Source organism: Ostrea edulis, chromosome 2, assembly GCF_947568905.1.
Source record: "Ostrea edulis chromosome 2, xbOstEdul1.1, whole genome shotgun sequence".
In the NCBI taxonomy this organism is placed as follows: Eukaryota; Metazoa; Mollusca; class Bivalvia; order Ostreida; family Ostreidae; genus Ostrea; species Ostrea edulis.
In genome coordinates this window covers 25,253,264-25,276,747 of record NC_079165.1, presented here as the reverse complement: position 1 = coordinate 25,276,747, position 23,484 = coordinate 25,253,264, and the positions used below count along the sequence as shown (strand labels likewise).

At 36.1% G+C, this 23,484-nt stretch overlaps 1 protein-coding gene across 2 annotated transcripts in view; it reads left to right on the top strand.

The window, feature by feature from the left end:
* Positions 1 to 698: 698 nt before the first annotated feature.
* The window catches only part of LOC125679044 (cytochrome P450 2C42-like), a 31,503-nt gene continuing 8,717 nt past the window's right edge, over positions 699 to 23,484 (top strand). Inside the window, exons 1-2 of one of the 2 annotated variants that reach the window (XM_048917946.2) lie at positions 699 to 772; positions 10,881 to 11,017. The gene's annotated coding sequence lies outside the window, so the exon portion shown is untranslated. Of the gene's footprint in view, positions 773 to 10,671; positions 10,741 to 10,880; positions 11,018 to 23,484 lie in introns of those variants that run through there. The other variant, XM_056156503.1, reaches the window with a different exon arrangement.

Here is a 23,484-nt window from a genome sequence, read left to right as displayed (position 1 = left end):
ATATAAAATCCTAGGTGAAATAAATCTAGCAGTAAACAAAATTTTGGAAATTCCTATGGTGGATTAATTTTATGTTATGAACCCTTCAAAATGATACTATGATCACAAAAATCTCACATTCCTTTTATCGAGGGGTATTTGCCAGAATGTTGTAACTGCAGATTTGGTCAAAATTGAGATTTTCAGAAAAATAAGTAGCTAAAATGGCACTTGAACCTTGTAAAATCAAAAAGTTATTCATTCATGACCTTATGTTTCAAGTGATTTTGAAATGCAAGAGCTTGTGCCAGAATGTCGTAAGTGAAAATATGATAGAGCCAAAAGGCCGTAAAAGCACTTGCGACATATTGTCACAAGACTTTCATGTTAGTTTTATCCCAGTTTTTTTAGCCAGAATGTAGCAAGTACACTTACAACATTTTAGAATAACAAGGTATATAGTATAATATGTGTGAAAATTTGAGGTATGTGCACTTATGACCTCCTGGCAGCAGAGTTTTATGGTAATTGAAACTTGATATCAGAGTCAGAGCGACTCATGTGCAGAATCACCAATTCTTATCAGAGGCTGGCCTTTTTATTTCATAAACAATGATGAGTGCCAGCAAAAATGAAAACTAATTGGGATAATTGGAAACAATAAACGTATGTTGAGATGAGATTTTTTTCTGAGTAAAACATTCGCTGTATTTCAAACATTATCGGTTGCATGCGACATCAAGAAGGCGACTTGCGTGATTACCCTGAAATATAATGCACAAAGTCCTAAATAGTAAGTATTATTACTCTTCTGATTAATTAGAAATAACATGACCAATCCAATAGTAGGTGAGTAATCTGTTCATATTGCTATACATGTAGTTCATTAAGGTTTTCTTTTATACTTTTCAAAACCACATGTCCTGCATATTTTAGTGTATAATGAATTCTCTACATTCTGGTGACTAGAATGTTCCAAGTTAATGGATAGTAATTATTCTTCTGATGAAAATAATGGGGAGACGACAGCAACTGAAACAAGAAATAAAAATGGAACTGAAATGGATAAGTCAAAGCAATTTTCAGATGCTAGTGATTTCTGAGAACATGGTACTAAGACACAAACTGTGTCTGAGTGTGAGGAAGAAAAAAACATTAGATTCAACTCATGAAGAAATACAAATTGCAATCAAAAATGGAGAAAATGCATATACATCTGCATCTCTGGGGAGGGAAATTTACAATTTCAGAACCAAATTGTTACAGATAAAACTGAAACAGATACGGAAAACCAGAGAGAGAGAAAATGATCAAAATAGTTTCAATAAAAGAAAGAAAACAATTAAAAATGGGAAGTGAGATCATGTTGTATCTGATTCTGACAGTGATTATAATGTACCGTTGGCTAAAAGCATGAAGGTGAGGGAAAATATAAGAAAATCCCTTTTCTCATCACACAGAAATGATACTATGTCCCACCAGTCAAAAATATCTGACTCGGATAGTGATTATGACCTACCACTAGCAAAAACTTTTACTAAAAAGAATAGAAAACACAGTGAAAAACAACAACTACATTTACAAAACAGTAGGCTGAGTGATGCTTCAGCAAAAGACCCTAACTTCAAGTTAGAACGAGGGGATTTAGATTCATCTGATTCAGAATTTGAATTAAATGTAAGAACACTGAAACCAAAACTGAAAAGGAAAGAGCTAGTTATATCAGAAGTACACATTCATGATAATAATACAATCTATCGTTTTATGCTCCAAACAAGATGTGTTTGTGAAACACAAATGCCCCCGATAATGGCCAATTCCGAAGATGGCCAAGGTCACAAGGGCAAATATCTTGGTACCAGTAGAAAGATCTTGTCAAAAGAAATGCTCATGTACAATATGAAAGCTCTAATATTTACCATTTAGAAGTTATGACCAATGTAAAAATAAAAATAAAAAGTAGGTCAAATGTCAAGGTCAAAAGGTTCAATACCAACGGAAAGGTCTTGTCACAAGGAATACTCATGTGTGAAATATCAAAACTCTATCTCTTACTGTTCAAAAGTTATTAGCAAGGTTAAAGTTTCTTACAGGATTACAGAATGACAGACAGGACCAAAACAATACCCCCCCCCCGATCTTCAATCTCGGGGGCATAAAAAGATCAATGCCAAACATGCAATACGTATCAACAAGCGCGTGAAGCAGACACTATTTCCAATCCACAGCAAGAACTATTTGATATACACATTCAACATAAAATCCGTGCCAGAACAGAAAAGGAATTAGTCAAACAATTATCTAGGTAAAAAGAAAGTTACCATACGGCTACCTTTGATATGGAAGCGGTTTTGCAAGTTCCATGTTCCCTTGTAAGTCAAGTTTATTACAAAAGAAAATTATGCTGTTGCAATTTGTTTGTGTACAGCTTGAAAGATGGTAATGGCAGTTGTTTTCTGTGGAACAAAACAGAAGGAAAATGAGGATCCTGTGAAATAGCAACTTGTTTACAGCTCTACATAAAGTCATATCTCACGTTTGTCTTTATTCGGATTCTTGCGGAGGCCAAAATCGAAACAGGTTTATGAGCATTGCACTTTTGGATGCTGTACTTACAATTCCTAATATTTCAGCTGTTGATCAAAAATCAAAAAAAGTTTATATAAACAACGTTTTCTGTAATTACTACGTTTGACATTGGGAACCATCGTGCAATTATTAATCTTTTGGATATCATATTATAACATTCTTTACCTCGTAATGAGCGGCACGTGTTTGCTGTGCACTATACCGCACTATAAAATATGGGAAGTTTTGAAAACCGTCTATCATGTTGAGATACAATTTAGATATGCATGCAAGGTGAAGATAACGAACAGTGATCAATCTCATAACTCCTACAAGCAATACAAATAGAGAGTTGGGCAAACACGGACCCCTGGACACACCAGAGGTGGGATCAGGTGCCTAGGAGGAGTAAGCATCCCATGTATACCTATATTTATCGACTAGTAAGTATGGTCATTTATGCCAGGTTGAAAGGACACTTTTGAGTACCTTCATCGAGAATGAAAACAATGGAATAGCAAATATTCATACCGGCAAATTATGGATGAATGTAAATAAATTTTCTATATGGCTATAGTTTGTAGAACGGACATAAAACAACGAAAGCATGGAGTTAATAATTTCTCCATGAGCGTCTTCGTCGATTATCAATGTACTGAATTGAACTGTATTTATTTCTCGTCACAATTATACAATTGCATACGAAGATTTAGTATTTTATATAAAAGTGATGGTAATATATCACTAAATGTTTTAAGGCATGCGTGAGTATTGAGATTGGCAACAAATGCAGTTTTAAATTTGTGGTGTCATTGGGTCGGGGAGCATAGTTTATTAATATTTTTCATAAAGGAACATATTTTTTTTTTTTTTAAGAAAAGATTGCTTGCTTGAATTCATTATATTTCTAAATGTAATGATATTTTTGAAACGTATTTGTTTCGGTGATAAACATTGTTTTCTTACATCGATCAGAAACTTGCAATTAACCATATAGTGGAATTCATCACCAATTAACAGACTTTTCGAAGTTTTTTCTTGTTAAACATGCGTTCGGTAGATTTTTTCTCACAAAATTGCAACAAATAATTTATTGAATATCAAACAAAATAATATACAAATGTTTTGACATTCATTAAGAAGTATTTTCTTGAATAAAATGGAAAAAACGTAATTAACGAAATTTCTCGGTACCTTTTTGTTAAACACGCGTTCCATAGATTTATTTTTCGTCTGCATCCCCCTCCTGTCGGATTTCGAATTATTTTGGTACGGAATACTTTTGATTATGATTGTTGAAGTTAAACTAGAGTGTCTTTGACTGAATATAATTTGAAATACGCCCAATATTGGTTAAAGACGGATAGATAACGGTTTTATATTACGCTAGTGCATTATGGGTAAGTAGCGTCTCCTATGTATGGATTTCGTGTTTACTTTATGTAAATAAAAGTTTATCGGTGCTGAATTATGAGGTATATCAACTAAGATATGAACTATTTGTAAATTTGCATATAAAACTTACCAAAAAATTAATTTTCGATTGTTTTTAAACCATGATTTCCATTGTCTTCCTATCTTCGGGAAAAAAATATAATATCCGGAACTGGTTATGGCGGCCCAATGACGTTTTCATTTAACAAAATTAGCAACATTTAAAAATTGTTTTAATATTACTTAGACAAAATATTTATGTGGCCATTTTTGATGGGGTGTTCTAGGGATATACATTGTAGTTCAAAGTTTTTACGCATTTATTTTTTCTGTACCAATTTGTTCCGTGTCAATTAGTACATGTATTATGACTGGACTGAACGTATTCAAGATCTTTTTAACGATTTAAAGTAGAGCTTTCATATTTTGTATATAGATGTCTTATGACAAGTCTCTCAAATCATACTCTGACCTTGTGACATTGGCTTTCTCCATAATGACAAGTTATTGTATTGAGGAATACCTATGTTGTGTGAAATGAAGTTTCGTTATCTCGTGACCCTTTGGGCTAGGCAAGGGCCACAATATTGGGATTAAAATTTTTCATGGGAAAAACGATGAAAAAAAATCTTTGAAAAATCACAACTCTGGTGAGCCCCTAACTAATAAAGAAAATTATCCATTACCGGTATATGTGGTATTCCAACCGCTGATGTTTTTTTCTTCTTCTGACATTTTGTTGCAATTTCGTCGATACATGTCTTGCTATATGTATTTTCTTGATATTATATTATTTACATGTACAGTGGAGTCTCGGTAATCCAGACGCCATTAATCCGGACGCTTCACCTTCCGGACGATTTTTCTAGGGAACGGAATTTTTATACGTTATTTTGCATCATTAATCCGGAAATTTGCATTCCGGATCCGGACCGTCATTAATTACTACAAAACATTAAAATGCATTGAAAATTGTACCGTTAATCCGGACGATAATTTTGTTGAGGGAAGGTCTGTGTCGGTCAATTTTAGCAAGACGTAAATTATAAAGAAAACAAGCCAAACTGTCTAATAGATGCGATTATCTGTATCCTGTCAACACCAAGTGGTGTGTGATGATATGTCAGTTAGATAGCGCATGCCGATCAAGACATTGTTGGATTTTGTGAATAAATCTGTAGCATATTATTGTATAGTCTTGATCAATAGTCTAATAGTGTTAATAAATTAAACATCATGCCGTAATGATATAATATTTATTTGTAGTGCTAATATACATGCAAAATGTATTTAAAGCATGGGCAAATACACTGCACACGTATATTTCAATTTTAATGCTTTAAAATGCATGTAAATGTTAACATTATTATAATATATTACTAATGCAAATGGTTAAATCCAATGATAGAATGCGTTCAATTCATTACTCATCAATAAAGTAAGCAGATTGGTTACTTATGTAATGATAGAAAATATGCGATTCAATTATCCGGACGCTTCATTTATCCGGACGATTTTGCTGGGAACCAAAGTGTCCGGATTAACGAGGCTCCACTGTATTTAACATTTCCATGTAAAAATTGCGTGTAGCTACTATTCTGCCCCCTTTATAAAAGGATGGACGTTGTTTCAGACCTAACTCTTAAGCTTGGTCCCATCTGTATTTAATTAAGAACCTCGTGCTTGATAGTTAGCATATTTAGCATTGATACTGTAACTGTTATAGAAAGAAGGTGACCGATATTGATTACTGGTCAAACTACTAAAATATCGAAAACTATTGTCAGCTAAGTATCTTAAGAAGCATTTGACAATAAGTAAATTGAAGACAGTGGTTGTTCTTAAAGAGTATATAACCCGTATTGAGTTTCCGGTCACAAGATCAAATGTCAAGTTGAAGTACAATTTTGTACAAACATTGCTTCCGTCTATCACTGCTCTCAGTACTTTGATTTCTTGTGCTCTTCGAACCGGGGGAGCATATAGTCGCCGTCATATATATCTGTCCGTCCCTCCGAGCTCATCTCCTAAATCTTTCATCAGAAAAAGATATATCTGATTACAAATGTTCCTTGAGACAATGAATTTTGGACCAAGGTCATTTTGGAAAGGTCAAGGTCACTCAGAACTTAAACGTTCCTTATTTCAACAGTGTTTATATAAAAGTTCCTATCTTCTAAACCTTTCATCAGAAATTGAACACAATTCATCACTAATATTCCTTAAGACAGGGACTTTTGGAAAGGTCAAGGTAACTCAGAACATACCTTATATAAGTAAAAAGTTCTTTATTTTAACAGTTTTTGTAAAGGGATTGATCATATATCACACAAATAAGTAATAGGCAAATGGTTTTCATACAAAGGTCACCCAATGTCATTTTGTAAAGTTCAAGGTCACTCAGAACATATACCTTATATATGAAAATAAAATACATGTAATTCATTTTACAATTACTGATCTCATGGACCAAATTCTCCTCAAGGTCACTCAGAATATACCTTCTGTATGGAAAAGGTGTTTTATTTCAACAGGTTTTTGAACCGATATTGATTATATAGCACAGAAATATAAAAAGGGAAACGACTTTCAGATAAAAGTCATTTTGTTAAAGTCCGTCACTCAATATATATTTTATAAATGAATAAGAAACCTTCATTTCAACAGTTATTGATCATTGTGCGAGTCATTCATCATATGAAGTAGTTCATTAGTTAGATGCACTTCGAGAAGCATCCGATATTCTTGTTACAGATGTGCGGATGTAGGCAATATTTTTTAATATTGGTAAATTTTTAACATTTTTTGCCTCGCCCCTAGGGCCCCAGGGGTGCATAAAGCTGAAATCTACCACATTTATTTATATCTCCCTTTGTCCCTAAGATGCTTCATGCCAAATTTGAAAAGAAATGAAATGTTGAAAATCTTCAAAATTTAAAAGCACGACAGAGTGATCAATCGCAATAGGTTGCCTCACGTGACCCAGAATCCCTGTAAAACGCTCCACAGAACATGAATTGAATACATATTGTTCTCGCTATCTAATCGGAAAATGACAACTGGCACAAAATCACAGTTTCCTGAATAGATATATAATTTCTATATTCTTTTGACGTGTTATTATGAGTATACAGAGGTCGCAAGTTATTTACAGAAACAAGTGTCTGTGGCAAAGGCCTAAATTTGAAGCCCTTCATCAGTCTTGGTGACGTCTCCCTATGAGTGACAAATTCTCAAGTGAGACGTTAAACAAGATATAATCAATCAATCAACCATTCTGTTGAAACCGTTATCATCAATGTCTACAACTGAGGTAACCAACTAGGCAATGGATTAAAAAATGACAAGAAATATGTTAATAGTAAGCTATCTATTTTTCCATTTATCGATAGGAAGTCAGCCAATGTGACGATGTGGTGGGCGATTGGGGGTGTTACTACAATACTTTATTATAACAGTATGTCAATATCTAAAGCATCCTGTGGGGATCCGGGTTAGAATAGGTCCTCAGTACCCCTTGTTCGTCGTAGAAGGCGACTAAATGGGGCGGTCCTACGGATGAGACAGTAAAAACCGAGGTCCTGTGTCACAGAAGGTGTGGCACAATAAAGATCCCTCCCTGCTCAAAGGCCATAAGCGTCGAGCAATAGCCGAAATTTTGCAGCCCTTCACCGGCAGTGGTCTTCATATGAGTGAAATATTCTCGAGAGGGACGTTAAACAATATTCAATCAATCAATATCTAAAGCTTACAAAAAGCGTAAAGCGATTACATAAATCGAAATTAGGATGGGATAGACCCACACATTACGGGGAAATACCCCCACCCCCCACGAAATACCCCCCCCTCCACATACACAATCAGAAAGGGGGGCTAGTAGTGTCCATACTTCAGATGCCTGTCAATTTTTCCATATCGTCACAGACTCGTAGAATTAGGGATGCATGGGGGAGGGGACTGGTCCATCCTTTTAATTGACAATGAACATTACCTGTTATTTTCATATATGCAAAATTAAGATATATTGCGAGACTGGACCCTCCGCTATTTTTGATAGTACTACGTAGTAGTGAATGAGAAGAATATACATGTAAGCTTGAAGCTATGAATAAATGCCTTGTAACCAAGGATGAGTCCGCCCTCCCCCCCCCCCCCTACCCCCCCCCCCCCCTAGCATGACGGGGAAAAATTGAGACAGCAATGACGAACACTATAAATCTCGTCCCATACACTAATTAAGGTTCTAAAGATCAGACAAACTTCATCATGACTATTATTTTTATTATTGCTTGTCGGAAATTTAAACAAGCCAACTTGCCATACATATTTTTTTTTAGTTGAGAACGGTTAGTAAATACACTTTCATCGCGTATTCCCTGGAAGCTTAAAAGGCCGACATTCTCAGGGGGTGCCATTCGGTGTCATTTGAAGCTAGGTACCTTGTGTTATTATTAGTATACAGAGATCGTAAGTCAGTTACAGAAACAAGTGTCTGTGTTAGATATAATTATACAAGGTACACAAAACCTGGCTGTAAAGGGGAAAGTGACGGACATGTTGACAGTTTTAACGAAGACATGCGTGACAGTTTTAACGAACTCATGCATGGCTGTGTATTCTTTCAGCATAAATGTTATGTTGACTAGTACACAATCATAAACATTATAGCTACAAAGATGTAAATGTGACCATCCTCGATTTTGACCCATGCCTGACGCTTCAGATTTGGTTTTCTTCTTCTTCTTCAATTTATGCTTGCTAAAATTTAGTTACAATCTGCGCAATCTTTGACATCCAAAAAGAAAGAGTTGATATCACACAGACAAAATAATCAAAATTAGAGATTGTTTTTATGAAAAACAAATGTCTCCCCAAATTGGAAGTGCTCCAAATGAAACACCATCCCTTTAATGTACCACATGATATGGAGGAGAAAGCATGAGATCCTAGAAACATAAACAATATGAACTCAGTAAACCACATAGGAGAAGTATTCACAAACTATTTTACACCCTCCACCACTCAGATCCACTATAACTTTAAAGGCATAGGGTCTATCTTTCATCTCAAAAATGACATCACAATATTTTGCAAGAAGAACTCCAAAAAACAAATTTGTAGTATTAATTATGAGTTATCTATAGCTGCAGCACTTTGAAATTGAAGTCATTTTAACGTTTTAGCCCTGTATAAAATGTTTGTCTTGAGGACAATATATTAAACTGGTACCCCGCTGATTGGTGGCTACACACAAACATAAGAGATGCGAAATCAACAGGGTACCAGTTTAGGGAAATGAGAACAGGGCATTATTATTGTAATTACTATCATATCCAATGTGTTTGTAAACATTCTGAAGAACTTTGTGGGATTTTCTGGTTATGATCTTAAATTTTGCCACCTTTTTGGAACATGCAAAATTTCACCAATATCTTAGACCCTATGCCTTTAAGGACAACCATTTGATCACCATGTCCCTGAACAATGCACATCTGCAAATGGCATTGAAGTATCGTACACAATTTCAAGTCTATCAGATAAGTCATAAAGGAGGAGAAGCGTTCACGAGCTATTTCAACATCCTCCACCCCTCTTAGATCCACTATAACTTTTAGAAAAATAGTTGGATCCTCCTGTCCCGACAATATGGCAATGAAGCATTGTACAAAGTTTCAAATTTATCCGATAAGCCATATAGAAAGAGAAGTGTTCACAAGCTATTTTACATCATCCACCCCTCTTACATCCAGTATAACATTTAGGAAAACAATTAAACCCTCCTGTCTCGACAATATGCACATCTACAAATGGCAATGAATACGAAGCCAATAAGCCATATAGGAGGAGACGAGTTCACAAGATTTTGTGTCAGACAGGCGGACGGACGACAAGTACAAAAACATATGTCTCCCCCTGAAATAGACAAAATAAAAAAGCAGGAAAATATACAGTACAAAAATATATTTTGGAACTGCATATTTTCCTGCTTTTTATTCTAATCGAAATAATGGCGAAATAATTGTGTACACTGTGCACCTGTATATATATATATATATATATATATATATATATATATATATATATATAAGCACTAAGTTCCAACAACACCCATTACCTAAAAGTGTCGGATCCACAACATGGATGCAAAGTTAATTACAAATAATTATACAAAGCGCTAAAATGACCAACGACACGAACAACCAGATTGTCAAATTTTCAGGACGACCCGTCCCTTCTTCAGGACAAACGAAAAGAATTACATGTGGCCAATATCAACAAATATATATATATATATATATATATATATATATATATATATATATATATATATATATAAGATAAGATAAGATATATATCACTTATACACTAACAGTGTTTTCTTAAAGAAGATAAGATTATTTCTAAAGATCTAAAGAAATAAAACCAACAAGAGCTCCGCCAGGCCGGGCATATATATCCTCTCGCAATGAGTGCCTCCAAGCTTTTTCCCGGTGTGACCATTGTCGCAAACCACGGGTTTGAGTCCACACACGCTCTCTCAAATTTGATTTTAAGAAGTCTTGAGTCGTATATTTTCTATAAGGTTCACTTAACCCTGCCAATGTATCACTGTGCACCTGTTCCTTGAGCACACGCTAATGGGAACAGTAAGACTACAATACGTAAAGATGTGAGTCATTTAAGCAGTTGTCGATGCTGTGATGGGTGATTGATACGTATGTGAGGGAGCGCTGCTAGAGATCGCCATGATATACCACAGTATGTGAATTTCACCCAAGCGATTAGATGTTTGATTTTTTTTCGAAGACATTTTTACACACTTTTAATAGGCATGGATTCTTCATCAAGATAACACTTGGCGAAATAAGCAAAACTAATGGATGTAATGCATCTTGCAGATAAGATGAAGTTGTTCACATCCGTACAGCATGTAGGATAATAAGCAACGTGCTTCAGCCTCCGAAATATAAATTGTGTACAGAGAGCGGTCCGTAAGCAGAGTGTGGGTTCGACGGTTCTGCGGTGTTACACACAGGTAAGAGTTAACATGTTTAATTTCACTTCTCTCACGCACATATATACAATACATATGACTGTGTTCAATCTAATTTCAGTTAAATCTTGGAGGAATTTCGTGTAGTTGTATGTAAATGATCGATGTAAACCGAAGGTTGATAATGTAACTAGCTTCAAACGGGCATATATACCGGTATCACTTTATTGTCTGTCCATGTCAATAAAATCTAAATTAGTCTTATCCGTAATCCAATATTGAACAGTATATATAGACATAACAATTCTAATTTGAACTTCCACGTGTGTTTCCATATCCATATTAAAAATCAGTAATGGCCGCTGATCAATATAAATGTATGTACATGTATACATACAAACACAGAAGTATTTTTGATTTCTCTTTATTCTTAAAGGCATAGTTTACATGTAAAATACTAAGCGCATGTATGAGTACTCCATTTGTTAGATATCGTGTTCGATTCGGCGTGATGGTCACAGTTCGCTTTTCTGGAATATCGAGCCTAAGTGACACATGGTTAGTAATCGAATAGAATTTTTTGCATTCCTTGACAGTATTCAATGTATTTAAACATAAGAATATTGGTTTTTGGTGTAAAAGTTTGATTGAAAGATGCCTCGCATGGTTGAAAATGATCATTTGCGTTGTATTGGGATTCTAAAAGCTGGGGTGTCTCAAACCAATGTGGTAAGGCAGTCTGGAGTTCATATTAACACTGTAAACGCTTTATGGAGATGATGTCAGCGAACTGGCACCTTTCGAGACCGCCCATGATCAGGACGTCCGTGTATGACGTCACGTATATACGGAAGTCACATTTGCGTAATCAATTCCAATCGACTTCTTTTACTGCTAGAAGCATCCTTGGGCATCGACGGGGAAGTCCGTAAGGAACATATTGCGAGAGGCCAACATCCGTCCTCGACGTCCTGCTATTATTCCTTTTCTTCGCTAGCGTCAACGTGTTGCGAGGTTAGCGTGGTGTAGGAGGCATCGTAGTTTCAATAACAGAGATTGGGTGGAAGTTCTATTTACGGACGAATCTATATTTCACCTCGACAGCAGTGCCGGTCATGTTCGGGCTTACCGTCGTGCAGGAGAACGTTACAATGACGCCTGCGTTATTCAGCGCCGCCAATTCGGCGGAGCGAGTGTTATGGTCTTGGGTGGAATTACAACACATGGAAGGACACATTTGGTGATAGTGGAGGGCAATTTAACCGGTGAACGCTACCGTGACGAGATTTTACACTAGCACGTCATCCCATTCATTCACAACCAGCGTAACGTCACTCTGCAGCAGGACAACACACGACCGCACGCGTTGTTAGTGACTAACTACAGCAGAAAAACGTGAATGTGCTACCCTGGCCAGCGATATCATCGGATTTATGGTATATAGAACATGTTTGGGATGAAATGCAATGACGTTTACGTCAAGAGTCAACATCCCCTTGCTACATTGAACGCTTTATGTCGTTCTTGATTGCGCATATGGCGGAACATTCATCAGGCATTTCTGCATAACCTTATTCGTTCAATACGTCGTAGGTGTAAATAATGCATCGGTGCAAATGGCGGTCATACACGCTATTAAGTTCGATGGTCGTTCCAAGTGCGATGGTCTGCGCCAAGGTGTGATGGTCTGCGCCAAAGTGCGATGGTCACGCCAAAGTGCGATGGTTTATTAATGGTCCCTCTCCTATGTATACACGTTACACCAAAGTGCGATAGTCACGCCAATGTGCGCTGGTTCATCATTTGTAAGCGCACCTCGCCAAAGGGCGATGGTGCGGGGTTCAGTGACGTTATGTTATTATTACGTCATTCATAACGTCTTTCAAAATCAAAATTGAAGGAAGCACGGATGATTAAGATTGACATGGACAATAGCAATGGTTTTTATCAATATTAATTTTTTTTGCATTGATATTTTGGTGAAACAACACATGGTTGGTACAGTCTGTACCAAAACACTTGTTTCCATTCAGTTTTGCAAACCAACAGACTTCGGCGTGTCACTCTATCGCACTTTGGTGCATTAATGTGTACCATCGGATTGTGGCGTGTCACACCATCGGACTTTGTCGTGTCATACTATCGGGGTATATATATATATATATAGAGAGAGAGAGAGAGAGAGAGAGAGAGATAGAGAGAGAGAGAGAGATTGTGTTTGAAAAGAGAGAGAGAGCTTGTGTTTGAAATTGAACGTAAGGGTTGTAGTATAAGCAGCTTAACTATAATAATTGAATTATTGACCATTTTATTAGGTTTCCAAACAAAAATACGTAGCATGCAGTCCATTGTTTTCGAGTTACAACCGTACTTTCGGATAGCAGTAAGGTACGGTAGCAACCGTTTAGGTACTACACTGTAGAGTAAGAGTGTGGTTGGATTACAGATAAATTTTGTATAGCCAAGAGTACATTTAAGAAACATAAAATCAGCTCCTTTTTATAGGCAGAAATAAAAGCATACTTTTTACAATGTACTAGTATGACAACAGATGAAATAAAAGATGTGTTTGTGAACGCTGACGCCACCGTTAGGTGAAACCCCAGGGTCATAGGGCAAATATTTTGTTACAAAATGACAACAATCTAATTATTATCAGATCCTAGGATACGCTCACAATCGCTATAATAAATATAAATAACAAAACGCAGAGTATACGGCGCGGATCTAAGAAGTCTGATTTTAATTAGATTGAAAATGACAAGGAATACACATGTGAAATGTAATTTAAAAGTTATGGTCAAGCTGAAAGTTTTTGCGGACAAACAGACAGATTGACCAAATATTTATGCCCAGCATTACGGGGGCATACAAAGACTTAATCTCGGTTGAGATTCGGCTTGGCTGAATATTTGGACTGACGCCTTCACCGAATCTTGGAGCAGTCCTTCATAATTCATGTCTGGGAATTTACTTTCAGCTTCGACCAGTTCTAGCAATTAATGTGCACTTCGGTGACACTGCTGTTCGCTTCAGATAAGTTAGTTGACTATTAAAAAACTCTGTTTCACTGTTAAAGCTGTATTGCTTACCGCCGTACAAGTATGTAAATTCCATGAAATAAACCATCACTAATTTTTCCGTTCAAATGAAGACTTCTATGGCGCAATGTTTTATCTTCCCAAAATTAAAAAGTTCCTATAGTTTGTTTTTATGCCCCCCTTTGAAAAAGAGGGGGCATATTGTTTTGCAACTGTCGGTCGGTCGGTCTGTAGACCATGTGTTGTCCGCTCAATATCTTTTGACCCCTTTGCTTGATAACAACCAAACTTGGTACAGGGGTTGCCCCTGGAGAGTAGATGATCCTTATTCATTTTCAGGTCACATGGTCAAAGGTCAAGGTCAAACTGCTGGTCTTTACCCCATGTGATAGACCATGTGTTGTCCACTCAATAACTTTTGACCCCTATGCATGATAACTACCAAACTTGGTACAAGGGTTGCCCTTGGAGAGTAGATGATCCCTATTGACCTTCAGGTCACATGGTCAAGGTCAAACCTCTGGTCTTAAGCCCATGTGTTGTCCGATGAATATCTTTTGATCCCTTTGCTTGATAATAGGCAAAATTGATACAGAGGCTTTCCTTAGAGAGTAGATGATCCCTATGGATTTTCAGGTCACGTAGTCAAAGGTCAAGGTCAAACTGCTGGTATTAACCCCATGTGGTAGACAATGAGTTGTCCACTCAATATCTTGAGAACCATTCACTTGATTGTAATGATATTTCATATGTGGGTTGGTTATAACAAGAAGAGGACCCCTATTGTTTTTCAGGTCAAAAGGTTAAAGGTCAAGGATCAATCTACTCTGGACATAGGAATATACTGTCCGCTCAATATCTTGAGAACTCTTTAATTGACAGACATCAGACTTGGTACACTGGTACATCATCAGGAGAAGATGACATCTATTGATTTTGGGGTCACATGGTCAAAGGTCAAGGGTCAAAATGGACATATGAATATATTGACCACTGAATGTCTCAAGAATCCTTTGCTTGACAGACATCGAACTTGGTACACTGGTACATCTTCAGAAAAAGATTACCCCTAATGATTTTGAGGTCACATTGTCAAAGGTCAAGGGTCAAACTGGACATAGGAATATACTGTCCGATCAATATCTTGAGAACCCTTTGCTTGACGGACTTCAAACCTGGTACACTGGTACATCTTTAGGAAAAGATCACTACTAATGAATTTGAGGTCACATGGTCAAAGGTCAAGGGTCAAACTGGACATAGGAATATACTGTCCCTTCAATATCTCGAGAACCCTTTGCTTGACAGACATCAAACTTGGTACACTGGTACATCTTCAGGAGCTGATGACCCCTATTGATTTTTAGGTCACATGGTCAATCCACTCTTGACATAGGAAGATATTGTCTGATCAATATTTTGAATTGATGATACTACTCTCAATTAAATGATGTGTGTGTATAACCCTTTTCAATTTTGCACCGGGGGGGGGGGCATATGTGTTTTACAAACATCGCTTGTTTAAATTAGCGAAGTGCAAGTAGATATGTAAAGATACAATGTATCAATAAGTTGAGTAACTAGATAAAGCAGACTATAGGAGCTCTTCATCAATCCCAGGATATAAAATAATGTGCCATGGAAGTCTTCATTTGAACGGAAAATTTAGTGCCCATTTTCATTTTGGGATTTTGACACCTGGACGGTAATATAAAATAATTAGTGATAGAGAGTTAGTTTGATAGTCACCTAATTTATTTGAAGCGAACAGCAGTATCACCTAACTGCACATCAATTTCTAGAACTGGTCGAAGCTGAAAGTAAATTCCCAGACATGAATTATGAAGGACTGCTCCGAGATTCGGTGAAGGCGTCAGTCCAAATATTCAGCCAAGTCGAATCTCAGCCGAGATTAACAAAGACTGAACCATTGTCGGGGTGGGTATTGTTACATTTTTGCGTAGACATCTTACCAGTCAGTCGACAAGAACCTGTAACCTTGGATAAGAAGGAATATTTTTCAAAAGTCTTAGAACAGTATAACAAATAAATTAAGAAATTCAATACTAAAAGCAAATCAAACTATTTGGCGTGTGTAACGCATGCTGTTTCCATATGATTTATATATATGGGGAATATCTGAACAGATTTTTTAGTATTTCGATCCGAGATTACAACCGCGTTCTCATAGTACATTGTAGATGCATGTAAAATTGCAAGTGAGGGGAAAGTATTAAAGTAAGAATGAATATGACAGAAAACAGATGCACATCAGCTACATCAAGTGAGGGCCTATGGCGTAGTCTTTAATTTTCCTCCACATTTCTGATTTCAATCACACAATGAACAGAAATTTATTCATTTTGTTTTGGTTTATTACCTATAACAGGATACATACTGGAGATCTTTTGATGAGTAGGAAATAACCATCACGGTCTTTTAACACTTACAGAGTATAAAGTGGATTTCTAAAGTTGAGCAGATCTTCCTTATCGCATGCCACAATTTTCTTAGGTTTTCCCAGTTTTCAGTATTGTTGAGTGTCATTGACGATAATTATGGAAAATAATTCCCTTCATTCCCGCTTGAGATTATCCATGCAGGAAGTGTATTCTTGAAGTGCGACTTGGCCACTCTCTTAATTTCTCTCTTCATTGTCGGTCCTGTAGATATACCATACTTCAGGTTTGGGGGAGGAAGTATTCATTTTTGTAAAATCAAAAGAAATTCATGAATACACGGTATGCAGAGAATTCAGGTGGGGTTGTTAAGCCCCTTATATTACACAGGTTTTACATGGAGTTCTTCTTTTAAATAGATAATCGTTCGTAATTCAAGAGATGTGCAATGTTTTGTGAATTCAAGACTATTTTGCGGATTTATACAACTAGTAATATATTAAAGTGGTCTGGAAGTGTTAAGTGAAGTTGATTCCAGACAAGTGAAAACTCCAAACATATATACATGTACATAATGTATATGTCCTTTCAGAACGTTATTATTCTGCTAATTTTGTTACTATAGCAATCAAGATATTTTAATAATTCCATAATAAACTTTCGGTTCTGATTCTGAAGAGATTTACAGAATACATACCGATCTAACAAAACGCGACAGACTTCTTTCTGTTATCTTTCACGCTTGGGTCAAGTTGATAACTTGTTTCAATTCATTAAGACTCGATATATTTTCAAATTGTAACAATGCTTTAATGTACTATGTCTATGAAGAGATCCTAAAACAATGTTTTAAAATGGTCTGCGTCTATTATGAGAGATGAATATCTATCCTACATAGTAAGTCGATGAAGAGATTCTCAGAAGAAATCGTTCAAATAAACTGTTTACCAACTAAATGTAAATCATTCTACAGAGGTTAACACATGTTAAGTAAATAGTTTACGAATTTACAAGGAAAGTCTCCACTGAATGATAGCCGTAAGGTTGATGTAACATCTGCTATTTTCGTGGGCTAGATAACAAAGTGAATCGCCTGAGAAAATAGGAAACCTGTACGGAAGTCCTCATGCGTACACAAAATTAATTGAGTGGTGTCTTATTTCTGTTCGAGAATTGAATGAATGGGATTAAAGCTTGCTTCTGGCAAAATGGTCATCATGGTGTCCACACTCCCGGTATTCGGATACTAAAATCCGGCTCGAACACACACACTTGGCACCGAAATTTCCTAATTTTCAGCGATTCTACAGAGGAAAAATTATTAAGTAATCTCCTTCTATATTTACCTTTAGAATGGATTTGCGCAATGTGCAATCGTTAGTTTTAATGCCACTTTACTAAAAAAAAAAAAAAAAATGCTATCCCATAACAAGAATATTATGTAAAAAAAAAAATCATAAGTATTTTCCTGAATGAAAGGTGAATGTAAGAAATTGAAAATTTAATTACATAACAGAAAATCGATTTGTATTCTACAACTGCTTCATAGTAACTGGTTGAAAATTAAAGGAACTCCCTTTCTTGGATTATTTTATATGGGGTATACTGAGAGGGAAATAGTGTCTAAAAAGTTTCCCAAATTAGCTTCTTTTACTGCTCCCACCTGTCATGACAGGTAACTAATAATACAAAGACAAGTGAACGCATTCTAGGATTCGTCAAAAAGAAATATATACGCGTGAAATTGATGAGCTCGACCTACCAGTGAGGATATCTACACACAAACACGTTAACTTCTTATCCCATGTATTACGATTCAGGGATTATCAGAATTATATTATAGATTGATGCAGCACACTTAGTGTAACATAGGTATTTAGGAAAATATTTTAATTGTAGCAGTTTAGGACAAGTCGTTGATACACTGTAACATGGTTAGTTTAGCATTTTATCGTAATTCCTACAGGTATAGATAGACAATATACATCTAAAATCAACTGATGGAAAGGAGAATTAGTCAAAGAAAGACAACTAATGCATGACCACAAACTATATTCAATATAACATGGTTAGTTTAGCATTTTATCGTAATTTCTACACGTATAGATAGATAATATACATCTAAAATCAGCTGATGGAAAGGAGAATTAGTCAAAGAAAGACAACTGATGCATGACCACAAAACTATATTCAATTGTAACATGGTTAGTTTAGCATTTTATCGTAATTCCTACACGTATAGATAGATAATATACATCTAAAATCAACTGATGGAAAGTAGAATTGGTCAAAGAAAGACAACTGATGCATGACCACAAATATAAACATCTGTGAACGCTCTCTATATGTTTTGTTTGACTTTGATAGCTTCACTCGGCTCTCTATATTTTTTGTTTTACTTTGATATCTTCACTCGAGGGTGGTCAGAATACGAATATAGTAATTTTTATTTCTTTTACTGTACATGTACCGATATAGATTCATTTATCTACTGATTTAATTATCATGTTTGGATTTTTCATTTCTTTTTTAAAAAATCATTTGTGGCTTTCATTCTTAAATGTATTTTGAGTGTAAAAGAGAAAAACGATGCATGGACTGTAAAGAGAAGGGACGTTCATCCTATACAATTATTGACCTTTAATGAGGTCTCATTGTGATTAAAACTCGTATAGTCACGGGTTGACTTCATCAAATTATCAAATGACCGGGGATTTTTATAAGTTTTTCACAATACTTTTTATTCCTTCAACATATAAACTATGTGCAGTATAACACATTATAACAGTATCTCAACAGTCAAAACCTAAAAACTGTAAAGTCTCAATATTTTTTTATACCCGCACATTCTACAGAAAGTTGTTACCCTGGTCGGTCCGTCTGTTTGTCCGTCTGTCACACTTTCTACCTCAAACCCCTCTTTTATTTCAAGCAGTAGCCAATTGATCATTTGGAATATGAAAGGGGGTGTCCCGTAGATGTACAAATTGAGGGTCAAAAATGCTTCCCTAGAAAAGCCTTGTTTTAAGAACTCATACATTTTATGCAATAGCCAAATCATCTTCAGGAAGATGATAGGTGATATCCTGTAGATATGCAATAAAGTTTCGGAATTTTCATTTTTACTCCTGAGGGCCAAATCGAGGTGAAATACGACGTTTTCTTCTAAAAAAAAAAAAAAAAAAAAAACAACAACAAAAAAAACACACACACAACCAAATAACAATCCTGGTTCCCAGAACTTTTACATTTTACACAATAGCCAAAGAATCTTTTAGAAGATGATTGATGGTGTCCTGTAGATGTGCAATAAGTTCTCGGAATTTTAATTTTTATCCTGGGGGTCACAAACACGACGTTTTTCGACCAAAACAAAAAACCCTGGTTCCCAGAACTCCTCTTACATTGCACACAGTAGCCAAATCATCTTTTGAAAGGTGATCGATCACTGTTCGTTATCTTCACCTTTCATGGTGTCCTATAGATGTGTCATAAGATTTAAGAATGTTCATTTTCACCCTGAGGCCCAATAAGGGGTTGAAAAAACAACACTTGTCTATATGATATCCTACAGGCATGTTCACGAACCTATCTTAAGACTAAGATGTGTTCTAAGTATGCCTTATGATAAGTCACTAACATTATCATTCATTTGTCTGTAATGTTACAATTCTTAAAAATTATCCTAAGAATCTCTTGAATTTATCTTTGTGAGGATTGTCCTTAGAGAGCTTCTATGTCCATCTTAAGTCATATATTAGGGCTATTCTTAGGAAACCTTCAATAACATGCCTATGGTACTTCAATTGTTTTAGATGAAAGGTGAAGATAACGAACAGTGATCAATCTTATAACTCTTATAAGCAATACAAAACAGAGAGTTGGGCAAACACGGATCCCTGGACACACCAGAGGTGGAATCAGGTGCCCAAGAGGAATAAGCATCCCCTGTCGACCGGTCACACCGGCTGTGAGCCCTATATCTTAATTAGGTAAACGGAGCTATCCGTAGTCAAAATCAGTGCGCCAAGAACGGCCTAACGATCGGTGTGAAACACGTCAGACAGCATTTGACCCAATGATAGGTTGTATTGACGAACTAGATCGTTATGACGATCATAGAATTTGCGAAATGCTGACTTCAATCGAGAATGGTTAAACCCCTGTACCATCAACTTGTTTGTTAGTAGCTTGTCTCGATTTAAAAACTGACTATACGGAGAACAAGCTCATACATATCGAATCAGTTGACAGACATAAACACCATATGCAGGTGATAATGGAATATTGCTACATAAAAAGGGAAGTTGATGATGCAAAAGCGGAAATCATCCCGTTTGTCATACAGTTGAGTTGTCAGTTTGCCGTTAATGTCTACTTTCAATAAAATATCTAAGTATGAAGCAGAAGTGGACGACTCTGTGGTGTCTTTTATTTCGAGCTCACAGGGATATATCGAATCGACATATGTTGTTAATAGACAAAACGCCGTCGATATATCTAAATGTCGAATTGAAGGCCACAGCAAGAGATTTTTTCTTCTCACGTAGAAGTATTTGAATGAATTCTGCTTCATATGAATATAGAAACAGGTCAGTAAACAAAGGAGCACAATTCATGCTCATGGGAATTCCAACAGACTGTTGGAAGACCTGATCACCAAAGACCACGAAGATATTGTCAATGAGGAACATATTTTTTATTTGAACTTCAGAGTAACATACGTCTGTGTTTGGTAAAGCTATTAACGGCTCAGAATTTGACTTACCGATACATGCTTTAAAATGCACCATTCGATTGGTCGATAAAAATGTCAGGAAATTTATGGTTGGTCAAGTGGAAAAGCCCGGCGAGTTTTCCCAAAGTTGATATTGAAGCTCATTCAGAGATACACACCAGAAAATCAAACTTCCTGATTGCCGTGAAGCGACGTTATCTTTGGTGTGGGTGCATTCTGCAGACTGATGGCATACCCAGTCCCTACAATTGTTGTTCCAGTGTTAGAAATAACACAGCTACCAATAAACGACATCATTATCTAAGCCATAATTATTGCAATGGAGAGTTAGTACAAATAATGATGCCCACTACTAATTAATTTTTTAAAAAACCCACGCACAACAAGATGTGGTAAAAACCCACACAACAAGATGTGGTCTTTGCAGAGTATGAAAAATGTAATCTTTGTACCAAGGATATTCTGATTTGCGTGTTCGTTGATTGATATACAGGTATTACAGGTACTACGGCCCATCGCCTTCTTGTTATGACAGCTGTTGTTGGACGTATTTATCCTCTTTACAAGTGCTAAAACGGAAGAATGGCACGAAAGCAAGGATTCAAACACTCTACACACTTTCCGAATTACAATTAAGGTATTCAATGTATAACGAAAGGAGATTAAACAAGTTTGAATGATTTAGATTAAAATAAATAAATGTTGATTGTTAAATGATGATGAAAGTGAAGTAGATCAAATTCACAAGACTGGTAAATGATTAGAAGCCGATATTTTGCACTTTATGTTCCTTAGTTAATAGGACTTGCTAAGTAGCCTTGAAAAAATGTCATTTCAAAATGACGAAGATATATAACAGAATACATTATTGGGGGTCAGAATGAGTCGACAACAAAAATACAAGAACATATGTATCACATAGGTATGATTATGCAATCTGACCCCCTCCAAAACATAATGAAATATCGAAATAGAGCTGGCTGCTATAAAATAAGGTGGGTTTTACAAATAAATCAGGCCACAGTCCAATTGCAAATTGGATCCGCCCTCCCATTTTATTTCATAGAAAGAAAGTTTATGTAACTTTTTATCGGAAGATTTACATGCTTTATTACTTAACATATATTTTAATAAAACATGCTCTTCTCATACATTGTTAAATTATAGGTGAAGTAAATTGAGCAATAATCAACATTTTGTTTTTCGAATTCCCCATGGTGGATTATTTTAATTTGATGAACCCTTCAAAATAGATATTCCACCATCCATATGATCGTTATACATTGAATACTTTAATTGGATATTTAGCTTTTTTTTCGTTTTTCTTTCTTTCTTTCGATTTTCTTTTATAATAAAAACTCTGTTAGAACTGGAAAGCGAGAAGTATAACGGACGGGGGTTACACCGTCCTAGTTTATTAAGTGTCTCAAGTGTCAAATAATAAACAGTGCGCTCTGACGTATCAGTCGAGGAGTGAGAAACACACCGCTTGACGTAAAGCAAAGGGGAATTCATTTTGGGCATCATTGAGTACATTCATCAGCAGCTCACACAAGATTGTTCCACGCAAAACGCGTAGGGTAGTAAATTTACAAATGATCTTTTGTCTCTTTAAAGTGCATTGTATGTATTGAATAACTCCCAGTTACAATGTAATGACATGATATTCTATGGTCGTTATAACAATATAGTTTGCCAGTACAACCTATCATTAGGTCAAATGCTGCCTGACTTGTGTTATACCGATTGTTAGGCCGTTCTTGGCACACTGATTTTGACTACAGATAATCCGTTTACCTGATGAAGATATAGGGCTCACGGCGGGTGTGACCCGTCGACAGGGGATACTTACTCCTCTTAGGCACCTGATTCCACATCTGGTATACCCAGGGGTTCATGTTTGCCCAACTCTCTGTTTTGCTTTGCTTGTATGAGTTGTGGGATTGATCACTGTTCGTTATCTTCACCATTCGTGGCAAAGATTACGACTTTTGACTTCACTATGACTTAAAGAAAGGTACATAAAGATTTTACATGTGTGTTTGAAAAGACTATGAAACACAAGTTCGGATTGAAATGTGTAAAACAAAACAAATCCATTATTACCCTGAATCGGGTCTAATTACACGGGGCATCTATTTCTCATCTCTGAGGTTACTTTGTCCAAGCCATATCGACAAATTTGGGCGAATTTATTGTTTAATAAAGGTTAAGGTAAAGAACAGTGATCAATCTCGTAACTCCTATAAGCAATACAAAATATAGAGTTGGGCAAACACTGATCACTGGATATACCAGAGGTGGAATCAGGTGCCTAGGAGGAGTAAGCAT